The sequence below is a fragment of the Acipenser ruthenus genome, unplaced genomic scaffold (assembly GCF_902713425.1).
Source record: "Acipenser ruthenus unplaced genomic scaffold, fAciRut3.2 maternal haplotype, whole genome shotgun sequence".
Taxonomy (NCBI): domain Eukaryota; kingdom Metazoa; phylum Chordata; class Actinopteri; order Acipenseriformes; family Acipenseridae; genus Acipenser; species Acipenser ruthenus.
Genome location: NW_026708327.1, coordinates 58,191 through 70,570, shown reverse-complemented (window position 1 = coordinate 70,570; position 12,380 = coordinate 58,191). Strand labels below are relative to the sequence as shown.

The 12,380-nt window shown below is 44.7% G+C and overlaps 1 protein-coding gene across 2 annotated transcripts in view; it reads left to right on the top strand.

Annotated features, from left to right (window-relative positions):
* The first annotated feature begins 4,705 nt into the window (after window positions 1-4,705).
* The window catches only part of LOC117407576 (PIH1 domain-containing protein 1), a 56,861-nt gene continuing 49,186 nt past the window's right edge, over window positions 4,706-12,380 (top strand). Inside the window, exon 1 of one of the 2 annotated variants that reach the window (XM_059020840.1) lies at window positions 4,706-5,829. The gene's annotated coding sequence lies outside the window, so the exon portion shown is untranslated. The remainder of the gene's footprint in view (window positions 5,830-12,380) is intronic. The other variant, XM_059020841.1, reaches the window with a different exon arrangement.

Below are 12,380 nucleotides of genomic sequence, written 5' to 3'. Positions count from 1 at the left end.
GAACACAGTCTAGAACACAACCTGGAGACCTCAGCCTAGAGGACCCAGTCTAGAACAGTCTGGAGAACCCAGCTTAGCGAATACAGCCTAGAACCCAGCCTATAGAACAAAGTCTAGAACACAGCCTGGAGACCCTAGTTTAGAGGACCCAGCCCAGATAACCCAGCCTTGCTGGTTTTTAGCGTTCGGAGTGAAACGAGTGAAGAAACAGCTGCTCGGGTTTGTGATGATCGCTCGCTGTTCTGACGACTCTCTGCTGAGAAACTGCCGCCCGCGTCGGCCATCTTGGCTCCAACCCCTCCATAGATTCGAATGGGGAGACGGCTCCCTGTCGGAGCCGCGATGGAGGCAGCTTCCTCGCCACTTTCTTCACTCGTTCCGCCCGATCGACACCGGCAAGCCTCGCCTGAGTGTCGGGCTCTGGTTTCTGTGGACAGCTCCCCATCTCAATAGTTTAGTGATAGGAAACTGGCCCCTGTGGTGGCCATCTTGGCTCTGCTCCTCCATAGCTCTCAATGGGGACCTGAGTCCTCATAGGAGCCAAAATGGCTCCAGTTTCCTCACCTGTCATGCAAGTTGTCAGAGGCTGCAGTGACAGGAAACTGCAGTCAGAGGCGTCCATCTTGGCTCAGGATCCTCCACAGGTTACAATGGGCAGCTGAGTCCCTGTCGGAGCCGCGATGGCGGCAGGTTCCTAACCCCCCTCTCTCTCTCTCTGTCTCTCCCAGGGCTCCCAGTTTGTGGAGTGGGGTTCTGCGGACAATCTGAAGCGTACCTGGGTGAACTACGGGCAGCCGCGCGACTGGAGCTCTCCTGTAGAGGGCGCCGGAGAGGAGTTCCTGCTGCACGCCACACAGTGCAAGAACATGTGGCTACCAGCGGGGGAAATATACGCTAACTGAGAGAGAGAGAGAGAGAGAGAGAGGGATGGAGGAGAGAGAGAGGAGGGGGGGAGGGGGGGAGGGGGGAGGGAGAGAGAGGGGAGGGGGGAGAGAGAGAGAGGAGGGGGGGGAGAGAGAGAGAGAGGGATGGAGGAGAGAGAGAGGAGGGGGGAGGGGGGGGGAGAGAGAGAGAGGAGGGGGGGAGGGGGGGGGAGAGAGGAGGGGGGGAGGGGGGGGAGAGAGAGAGAGGAGGGGGGGGAGAGAGAGGAGGAGGGGGGGGAGGGGGGGGAGAGAGAGAGAGGAGGGGGGGAGGGGGGGAGGGGGGAGAGAGAGAGAGGAGGGGGGGAGGGGGGGGGAGAGAGAGAGGGGGGGGGGGAGAGAGAGAGGAGGGGGGGAGGGGGAGGGGGAGGGGGAGGGAGGGAGAGAGAGAGATAGGGGGGAGGGAGGGAGAGAGAGAGAGGGGGAGGGAGAGGAGAGAGGGAGGGAAGGAGAGAGAGGGGGAGGGAGGGAGGGGGGGAGAGAGAGAGAGGGGGAGGGAGGGAGGGGGGGAGAGAGAGAGAGGGAGGGAGGGAGGGGGGGGAGAGAGAGAGAGAGGGGGGGGAGGGAGAGAGAGAGGGGGAGGGAGAGAGAGAGAGGGGGGGGAGGGGGGGGGAGGGGAGAGAGGGGGAGGGAGGGAGGAGGTCTAATAAAAGAATGAAATAAATTGTCTGCAGTTTTCAGATTGCTGCCCCTAGTGGATGGAAATACGTTATCTGTAGGTATGTCTTACTGCTGTATTTCTTTCATCCATTAGGGGGCAGCAGAGTGAATCAGTACTAATTAAGTTAACATTATGTAATGTTACATGAAATGGAATATGTATTTTTTTTTGTAATTTGTATTACTAATTAATTACCAGTTATTAATAAAAGAAAACTTGAGACGTGATTCTGCTGTTCAGTGTGCGTCTGTCTGATTGGGGGAGCGGATCCGATGAAAATCAAACTGACTAATCCCAGCCGGGCTTAACCGAACCAGGTCGGGGGCCAGGTGGAAGGATCTGAATTCAATTAGCCAAGAATAAAGAAGAATTGGGAGGTGGGGGGGATGATTGAAGTGTTTTTAAAGGAGCTGACAGACCTGCAGCCGGGTCTTGAAGCACAGAAACCAGGAGCAGAGACACACGGTGTGGAAGAGAAGGGAGGAGACAGAGGAGCGAGACACGTCTGCACACAGAGAGAGGACAGAGGAGCGAGACACGTCTGCACACAGAGAGAGGACAGAGGAGCGAGACACGTCTGCACACAGAGAGGGGACAGAGGAGCGAGACACGTCTGCACGCAGAGAGAGGACAGAGGAGCGAGACACGTCTGCACACAGAGAGGGGACAGAGGAGCGAGACACGTCTGCACGCAGAGAGAGGACAGAGGAGCGAGACACGTCTGCACACAGAGAGAGGACAGAGGAGCGAGACACGTCTGCACACAGAGAGGAGGGGTGGAATGGGCTAGCAACGGCTGCCAAAATGACAACTATGAGTTACCAAGGGCTTCTAAGGGCTACGAAGGACTACAAAGGGCTATCATGGGCTAGCAAGTACTATCAAGGGCTATCATGGGCTAGCAAGCACTATCAAGGGTTATCATGGACTAGCAAGCACTATCAAGGGCTATCATGGGCTAGCAAGCACTATCATGGGCTAGCAAGCACTATCATGGGCTAGCAAGTACTATCATGGCTAGCAAGGACTATCATGGGCTAGCAAGGACTATCAAGGACTATCATGGGCTAGCCAGCACTATCATGGGCTAGCAAGCACTATCAAGGGCTATCACGGGCTAGCAAGCACTATCAAGGGTTATCATGGGCTATCATGGCTAGCAAGGACTAGCAAGCACTATCATGGGCTAGCAAGCACTATCAAGGGCTATCATGGGCTAGCAAGCACTATCATGGGCTAGCAAGTACTATCAAGGGCTAGCAAGGACTATCATGGGTTATCATGGGCTAGCAAGGACTATCATGGGTTATCATGGGCTAGCAAGGACTATCACAGGTTATCATGGGCTAGCAAGCACTATCATGGGCTAGCAAGTACTATCATGGCTAGCAAGGACTATCATGGGCTAGCAATGACTATCATGGGTTATCATGGGCTAGCAAGGAGTCATGGGTTATCATGGGCTAGCAAGGACTATCATGGGCTAGCAAGCACTATCAAGGGCTAGCAAGCACTATCAAGGGCTAGCAAGGACTATCATGGGCTAGCAAGGACTATCAAGGTTAGCAAGCACTATCATGGGCTAGCAAGCACTAGCAAGGGCTAGCAAGGACTATCATGGACTATCAAGGCTAGCAAGGACTATCATGGGCTAGCAAGGACTATCAAGGCTAGCAATCACTGTCATGGGCTAGCAAGGACTATCAAGGGCTAGCAAGGACTATCATGGGCTAGCAATCACTATCATGGGCTATCATGGGCTAGCAAGGACTATCAAGGGCTAGCAAGGGCTGCCAAGGGCTCTGAGACAGAGGGAAGAGACCCTTCACACAGAGAGAGAGAGGAGGGGGCGGAACGGGTTCCCGTGGAGGGATACAGCGCTAGACCCTGATATTGATGCGATCCAGCCCTCTGAAGTGTCTTTATAATATACAGCGCTAGACCCTGATATCGAGGCGATCCAGCCCTCTGAAATGTCTTTATAATATACAGCGCTAGACCCTGATATCGATGCGATCCAGCCCTCTGAAATGTCTTTATAATATACAGCGCTAGACCCTGATATTGATGCGATCCAGCCCTCTGAAATGTCTTTATAATATACAGCGCTAGACCCTGATATCGATGCGATCCAGCCCTCTGAAATGTCTTTATAATATACAGCGCTAGACCCTGATATTGATGCGATCCAGCCCTCTGAAGTGTCTTTATAATATACAGTGCTAGACGCTGATATCGATGCGATCCAGCCCTCTGAAATGTCTTTATAATATACAGCGCTAGACCCTGATATCGATGCGATCCAGCCCTCTGAAATGTCTTTATAATATACAGCGCTAGACCCTGATATCGATGCGATCCAGCCCTCTGAAATGTCTTTATAATATACAGCGCTAGACCCTGATATCGATGCGATCCAGCCCTCTGAAATGTCTTTATAATATACAGCACTAGACCCTGATATTGATGCGATCCAGCCCTCTGAAATGTCTTTATAATATACAGCGCTAGACCCTGATATCGATGCGATCCAGCCCTCTGAAATGTCTTTATAATATACAGCGCTAGACCCTGATATTGATGCGATCCAGCCCTCTGAAATGTCTTTATAATATACAGCGCTAGACCCTGATATCGATGCGATCCAGCCCTCTGAAATGTCTTTATAATATACAGCGCTAGACCCTGATATCGATGCGATCCAGCCCTCTGAAATGTCTTTATAATATACAGCGCTAGACCCTGATATTGATGCGATCCAGCCCTCTGAAATGTCTTTATAATATGTCTTCACCTGTTCAATTTCGTTTAATTTATTTTTACATAAACTAGATAAGATTTGACAAGTTCAAACAATACTGATCAAACACTGCTGACCGCATATAACATCCTGTCAAATTTCTTCTGAATTGCTGCTTTGAGTTCAACTTCCTGTAGAAACAGGAAGTGGTTTCATTGCTCAACCTTCCAAGAACTGGAGGAAGAGATGCAGACATCTGATAACAAGAGAGACAATAACTGAGTTTGATCTAAGAAACAAACAAACAGAAAACCTTTAAAATCCATTCTCTCACCTCTTATTAGCTTTATTAACAGGATCACTGGCCCCTCCCTTTAAAGGAGCGCTGACCATCTTTAAAATCCATTCTCTCACCTCTTATTAGCTTTATTAACAGGATCATGTTTGGTGTTGCTGTATAATATATAAAACTATGGCTATTGAAACTCAGGGGGACTGTCTGAATCGTGTTTGGTGTTGCTGTATAATATATAAAACTATGGCTATTGAAACTCAGGGGGGCTGTCTGAATCGTGTTTGGTGTTGCTGTATCATATATAAAACTATGGCTATTGAAACTCAGGGGGACTGTCTGAATCGTGTTTGGTGTTGCTGTATAATATATAAAACTATGGCTATTGAAACTCAGGGGGACTGTCTGAATCGTGTTTGGTGTTGCTGTATAATATATAAAACTATGGCTATTGAAACTCAGGGGGGCTGTCTGAATCGTGTTTGGTGTTGCTGTATAATATATAAAACTATGGCTATTGAAACTCAGGGGGGCCGAGATCCGAGCTGATTTCTTCGTTTGTTTTCAGGGCGTTGATGTCTGCCTGCCTTTCTAAAAAGATAAAAGCACGTGAAAGCTGAAATTATGTAACACATTAAACTAGACGTTCAATTCCAGTTTTACTTTCGATTTGAGTCAGACAGCGAGCGGGGAGCACGGATTTGCAAACGTGTGGAAGATTGAATCGCCTTATCGCCTTTTAACGCGCTCGTTTGAGATCAGAGTGAGATTAGCAGCTTGTAGAAACGCAGAGATATATAAAACGAAATTGTATTATAAAAAGAACAGCGTGTTTTTGTTTGTTGAGCGGGAGGAAACGAGACGCTAAAGTTGCAGTGACGTTTTATCTGGTTCGAAGTTCAGGGCACCGCGCCCGCGGTCGGGTTATTTATTTATTTATTTTTTTGATCAGATAAAGGTTGTGGTTTTAAAAGAAATAAAACACGTTGTTTTTTTTGTATGTTTTTGTGTTTTTAAACAGAGACCAAGCCAAGCTTACCGCGAAGAAACGTTTCTACATTGTTCTGTTTTTTTTTTAAATGCAAGAATTAAAAACAGCACAACTTTAGACTTTTAAAAAGACCGATCTGCTGAATGCAAACTTTTGTGTCTGTCTGTGGACATTTTATGATTTTTGAAAGTCGCCCCAAGGAAGCTGACAAAACCTGCACCTGAGGTAAAATATTTTATTATGAAATAATAGTGCCACTGCTGTATAATATATAAAACTATGGCTATTGAAACTCAGGGGGACTGTCTGAATCGTGTTTGGTGTTGCTGTATAATATATAAAACTATGGCTATTGAAACTCAGGGGGACTGTCTGAATCGTGTTTGGTGTTGCTGTATAATATATAAAACTATGGCTGTTGAAACTCAGGGGGACTGTCTGAATCGTGTTTGGTGTTGCTGTATAATATATAAAACTATGGCTATTGAAACTCAGGGGGACTGTCTGAATCGTGTCTGAGTTGCAGAATCTTGCATTAATAAGACATGCTTCAACAGGTCTTTATAAAGGCTACGCCCAAAGCACACAATCTAATCTAATTGACCTCCGGTTTGTGTTCAATTCATTATAAGAAAACGTTTCCTCTCTCTTAGGAAGCGCTTCTCCCGTTGGTATGACGCTCGCTATCAACGTTGTTATTTAGCCCGAGATGTTGAGATGATCAGATTCTGGGGGTGGGGGGGCAGTGTTTGCTCCAGGACTTACACCTCAGTCAATGTGGCCCCCTCTCAAAATTTTAGGGGGTCATTTTCTTCAGTGAGGGGGTCAATATGTTTGATTCAGAACCATTTATAATATGCCAGCAGGGTTTACTGACCTTTTGTTACTGAAGAACTGAAAATAAAACCGTAATGTTAAATACAACCAAGGTGTCTCTACAATACTCACTGTCACTTTTGGGGAAAATATTGGGAAACGTGTCACAGTGACGCTGGCGTATTATTATTAGTTTATTTAGCAGACGCCTTTATCCAAGGCGACTTACAGAGACTAGGGTGTGTGAACTATGCATCAGCTGCAGAGTCACTTACAATTACGCCTCACCCGAAAGACGGAGCACAAGGAGGTGAAGTGACTTGCTCAGGGTCACACAGTGAGTCAGTGGCTGAGGTGGGATTTGAACCGGGGACCTCCTGGTTACAAGACCTTTTCTTTAACCACTGGACCACACAGCCTCCTGAGTAGTCCTGTATCACTGAGTAGTGAATATTAATTGTACCAGATCACATTAGAACGGGGGTTTAAAATCTTTTAAAGCTGCGTACCCCTTTCCAAAAAATGTAGTCCACCCCGTACCCCCATCTGAGAGTCATAACAAAATGAAAACAGAAAGAAAGTCTGTAACAATAACGATACAACAAAACGCACAAGAGCCTTGGAGTGTGCGATGGGTACAATTATAAAAGTGACAGTATTAGAACAGGATATATATTTACTTTTGGAAAATATTCCCTCAAGTTTGTTTGAAACATAATTTTATTGTAATTACGAATTAATTAAAATCAACGCAGCCTCCCTGCTAGCCTCAATCACTCGGAAATGACGCAGGACTATTCCGTGATAGCAAACGGCAATCATGTATTTATTTTATTGATAATAACATTACAGAAAAGAAGGAAAAACAGTTTCACTATCCACGGCTCTCTACAGCTGACCTCATTTCGAAATCATTATTGACATTTTTAAATTCTCGGTGTCTGAAACGTGTAATCAGATCACCGAGAGGGTGGGGAGAACGGGGGGGCTTTCGCGTTTCATATTTTACAACACCAAAAGCTGAAATAAAAGTCATAGCAATTGTATGTATTTTTTTAAAAGAAGAGAACGGTAATATTAAAATACAAAATTATTTACCAATACAGACTATTAGATAAGAGCAGAGATGTGTGGTTTATTTTTGGCACGGGATAAATATAATGTTAGTGTATAGCAACACCATTCAATGGAGTTTATGCTAAAAACGTCTGTTAAGAACATAAGAAAGTTTCCAAACGAGAGGAGGCCCCATTCGGCCCATCTTGCTTGTTTGGTTGTTAGTAGCTTATTGATCCCAGAATCTCATCAAGCAGCTTCTTGAAGGATCCCAGGGTGTCGGCTTCAACAACATTACTGGGGAGTTGGTTCCAGAACCTCACAATTCTCAACAACATTACTGGGGAGTTGGTTCCAGAACCTCACAATTCTCAACAACATTACTGGGGAGTTGGTTCCAGACCCTCACAATTCTCAACAACATTACTGGGGAGTTGGTTCCAGACCCTCACAATTCTCAACAACATTACTGGGGAGTTGGTTCCAGACCCTCACAATTCTCTGTTATTTGGTGTTCTGTAAGCTTCTGATTAATGACTAAAAAAAGGTTTGAATAAATAACTTAAACATAACTACTTCGTCTATAAACTGTACTGCAATATTCAGAAGTCCCATTCACTGGCTAGGTCGCTCCCAGCAGTGTGGAGTAGTGGTCAGGGCTCTGGACTCTATATGAGAACGTTATATATTCCTGTTTAATGAGTTGTCAAAATATTATTGTATCTGTGTGTCTGAGTAAAAAGGGAGCTAGGTTCGAGTCATGCTGACCAGAAAGCAGTGTGGAGTAGTGGTTAGGGCTCTGGACTCTTGACCGGAGGGTCGTGGGTTCAATCCCAGGTGGGGGACACTGCTGCTGTACCCTTGAGCAAGGTACTTTACCTAGATTGCTCCAGTAAAAACCCAACTGTATAAATGGGTAATTGTATATAAAAATAATGTGGTATCTTGTAACAATTGTAAGTCGCTCTGGATAAGGGCGTCTGCTGAGAAATAAATAATAATAATAATAATAATAATAATAATTCACTGGCTAGGTCGCTCCACATCTCCGATCGGACTGTAATCAATGCATTGAATCGGCGTTATCAAGACACATCAGCCCCACTGGAGTGGTCTGTGTGATCCGCCATGAGTAACACGTGGGGTCCGTTAGGTGATCACCTGCGCATTGAAAGGTGATGATAGGGTTGCCCGGTGTCATGAGAGAAACGTTAACAGATTGACGTTTCTGCATTTCTCCTTTCTGGTGGAAAACAACGTTACGTGGGTAACGTTTTCACTTTCAACCACAGTGCTTCGCTGCAACGAAATTCTGTTTTTATATTTATTTTCTGTGAACATTAGTTTACGGATAATCGTGTTTGCTTTAAAACCAATTAAATTGTTACAAAAAAAGACTATTCTATAGTCCATTCATTTTAATTCCGTACATGGTCTTGTTGTACTAGTGCTCAAATATTTACCCCAAACCTCGCTTAATATAATTTTAGGAAATGACGTGTCAGCACTGTGCTTGCATCCAGAACGCATCTGCCGTTGAAAATACAAATACGGCTAAAAACAAAACAGTATTCGGTTCAACAGAGACAGTTAGTAGCTTAAAAAACAAATAAGCGAAATGCTCTGTGTCTGTCGGTGCAGTTTGAATTTTGAATGTGCCGCCCCTGCTTGCTCTGCGACGCTCAGCCACAGGGACAGGACGTTGACATATTTTTAAGCACAACTACAGTAGTCTGCATTTCACTGCCAAAGCTGGTTACTTATTGTTGAAGTAATGGTGGGGTGTAACAGGGATGCGAGGTTAGGGGAACACACGGGGGCGTTAAGAGAAATTAAGCGGGAAATTTTGTTTTATTTCAGAGGGGTAATGGCGCGAACACTTGGCGGGTCCGCCTGTGTGCCACGTGTTCTTGTTCTCCGCTCTGTGAACCGTTTTTGTCACCGGTTTTTCGACATTTTTAATGTGTCTGTAACAGTGATGCGGATTTTATTTTGTGCATCACTGTGAGGAAATGCGTTTTTTTTTTTTTTTTTTTCAAGGAATCTCAATCACAAAACAAAATCCGGATCACTTGAGCCAGGTGACGTTTTGAAAAAGCGGCCCCAGGACATTTGCTTTGGTCTTAAATCTGGTCCCCCCTACCCCCCCCCCCCCCATTAAACTCTTCCTCGCCATTTAGTGTCCCACGCTGTTGCTCCACGTCACGCTCGTCCACGCTTTCCCCATGGCTATATAAAGGCTAGGAAAATGATGTCACAAGTGGACGGGGTTAGTAAACAGCGGAGCCATTTCTGGAGCCCGTAGAGCATTTTGGCAATGCTTTTAACGTATTCACAATCGCCCTGGCAAAATTGTTCTTGACATAATCAAGCATTAATTCTCTTGAATAACAGCCAGTCACTTTATATTAACGATATCTTGTATTGTTTTTTAAAAAATACCCGGTATATCCTAGCGCTGCAACACAGCATCTCCGCAATGCATTCAGTGCTGAGTGGGCTCCAGAAATGGCGCCTGTAATTGAGTACCGAACTGCATCATGGGATTGACTGTCCTCTCCTTTATATAGTCCTAGCTCTCTCCCCCTCACACTGACCGCTCTGATTGGGAACGTGCTGCCGTGGCAACGGGGGTGGGGGGGTGGATGACGTCACTGGCCAGACTGGTTGCAATTCTGTGCAGGTGATGAGGAGAATGTTTTGAACTTGTTGTGCATATCTTTCTCAAGGGAGCATGTGTTGAATCTATCTATCTATCTATCTATCTATCTATCTATCTATCTATCCATCTATCTATCTGTCTATCTATCTGTCTGTCTATCCAGATGACTTTTAATAATCGAGAAACTACTCGTTCGGTTTATTAAATGCTTAGAAATGGATTGAGCAGTTACAGACTACGTCAAATCCCAGCTGACAGGCAATCTCCAGTGACTTCACAGGTGTAATGGCATTAATACTTCAATACGTTTATGGTTACAACATGTTTCACCCTTAAGTTATTATTATTATTATTATTATTATTATTATTATTTATTTATTTCTTAGCTGACGCCCTTATCCAGGGCGACTTACAATTGTTACAAGATATCACATTATTTTTACATACAATTCCCAATTTATACAGTTGGGTTTTTACTGGAGCAATCTAGGTAAAGTACCTTGCTCAAGGGTACAGCAGCAGTGTCCCCCCCACCTGGGATTGAACCCACGACCCTCCGGTCAAGAGTCCAGAGCCCTAACCACTACTCCACACTGCTACCCCATGCGTGCATGCCTGAAGCTAAAAACGTCCACTGCTAAATCCTAAAACATCTAATATCAATCTCATAGACTAAAACGTAAGTCCTGTACCTTATAGCAGTGCATCAATATGAAAATAGTTTTATATATACAGTATATATATAGTGTAGAATATAATGTAATGTCTTCAAAGACTTCTGAATACGACCCCAACAGCGATCAGTTTGATCAGGGCCAGCAGTGTGGAGTAGTGGTGAGGGCTCTGGACTCTTGACCGGAGGGTCGTGGGTTCAATCCCAGGTGGGGGGACACTGCTGCTGTACCCTTGAGCAAGGTACTTTACCTAGATTGCTCAAGTAAAAACCCAACTGTATAAATGGGGAATTGTATGTAAAAATAATGTGATATCTTGTAACAATTGTAAGTCGCCCTGGATAAGGGCGTCTGCTAAGAAATAAATAATAATGATAATAATCAGAGATCTTCAGAGCATGGATCACACCAGCTTGTAGTTATCAAGTTGAGTGACACTTGACTAGGATTTTTACCTCGGTTTTTATATAGTTTTTGCCTCGCTTCTTACATCAGAAGTCGTAATTAAATCTCAAACATCAGCCTTAACTGCTCCTGTCCTTCAAGTTAAGAACATTTTCAAAACACCGGGCAACTCCCTTCATAAGATTAATAAGCTATTGACCCGTAGTTCGCCATTAACTCCTCTTTCCTGTACCAGGAGGTATTTCTGTAAAAGATCACTCATTATAGAAACCCCCCCACAAACATTAAAACTCACATTAGTTGCCCCCCCCGCCCCCCTCCCTTTGGTACTGCAAGTGAGCAAGTAGGGGTTATCAAGATTAATGACCTTCTCTTTAGCAAGCCTGCTATATGCTTGATACAAACTGGTACTATTGCTTTGACTGAAGTTTTTACTGTAAGTTCATTTCTGGACTATATCCTCAAACTTCACAGTTCTTCTGTGAAAATAAAACATTTAGATTCTTCTATCCTGTTTGAATGATTCTAGAATACCCGTGTTTAGCTTAAAGGCTGTTTTCAGATGAAGCTTACTTCTCTAAATCAGAAACGTGATGCTCGTGTCTGACTTTCTGCTCAAGATTATAAACCTTTTATTATTAATATTATTATTTATTTCTTAGCAGACGTCCTTATCCAGGGCGACTTACAATTGTTACAAGATATCACATTATTTTTTACATACAATTCCCCATTTGTACAGTTGGGTTTTTACTGGAGCAATCTAGGTAAAGTACCTTGCTCAAGGGTACAGCAGCAGTGTCCCCCACCTGGGATTGAACCCACGACCCTCCGGTCAAGAGTCCAGAGCCCTAACCACTACTCCACACTGCTTTCTGGTCAGCATGACTCGAACCTAGCTCCCTTTTTACTCAGACACACAGATACAATAATATTTTGACAACTCATTAAACAGGAATATATAACGTTCTCACATAACTATAGGTTAATACAGAGCATATTATAATTTTGTATGAACGGTGTGTTTTAACAATGTGTTTAGTATTCCTGCTGGCTTTCTATTCTTTAAAACACAGTACAGTTATTACATCATTTTAACACACATGCAGTTCCAGTAGCTGTGACAGTCTTGGGTCCGTTTCTGCTCTCAGTGAGTCTGTCAA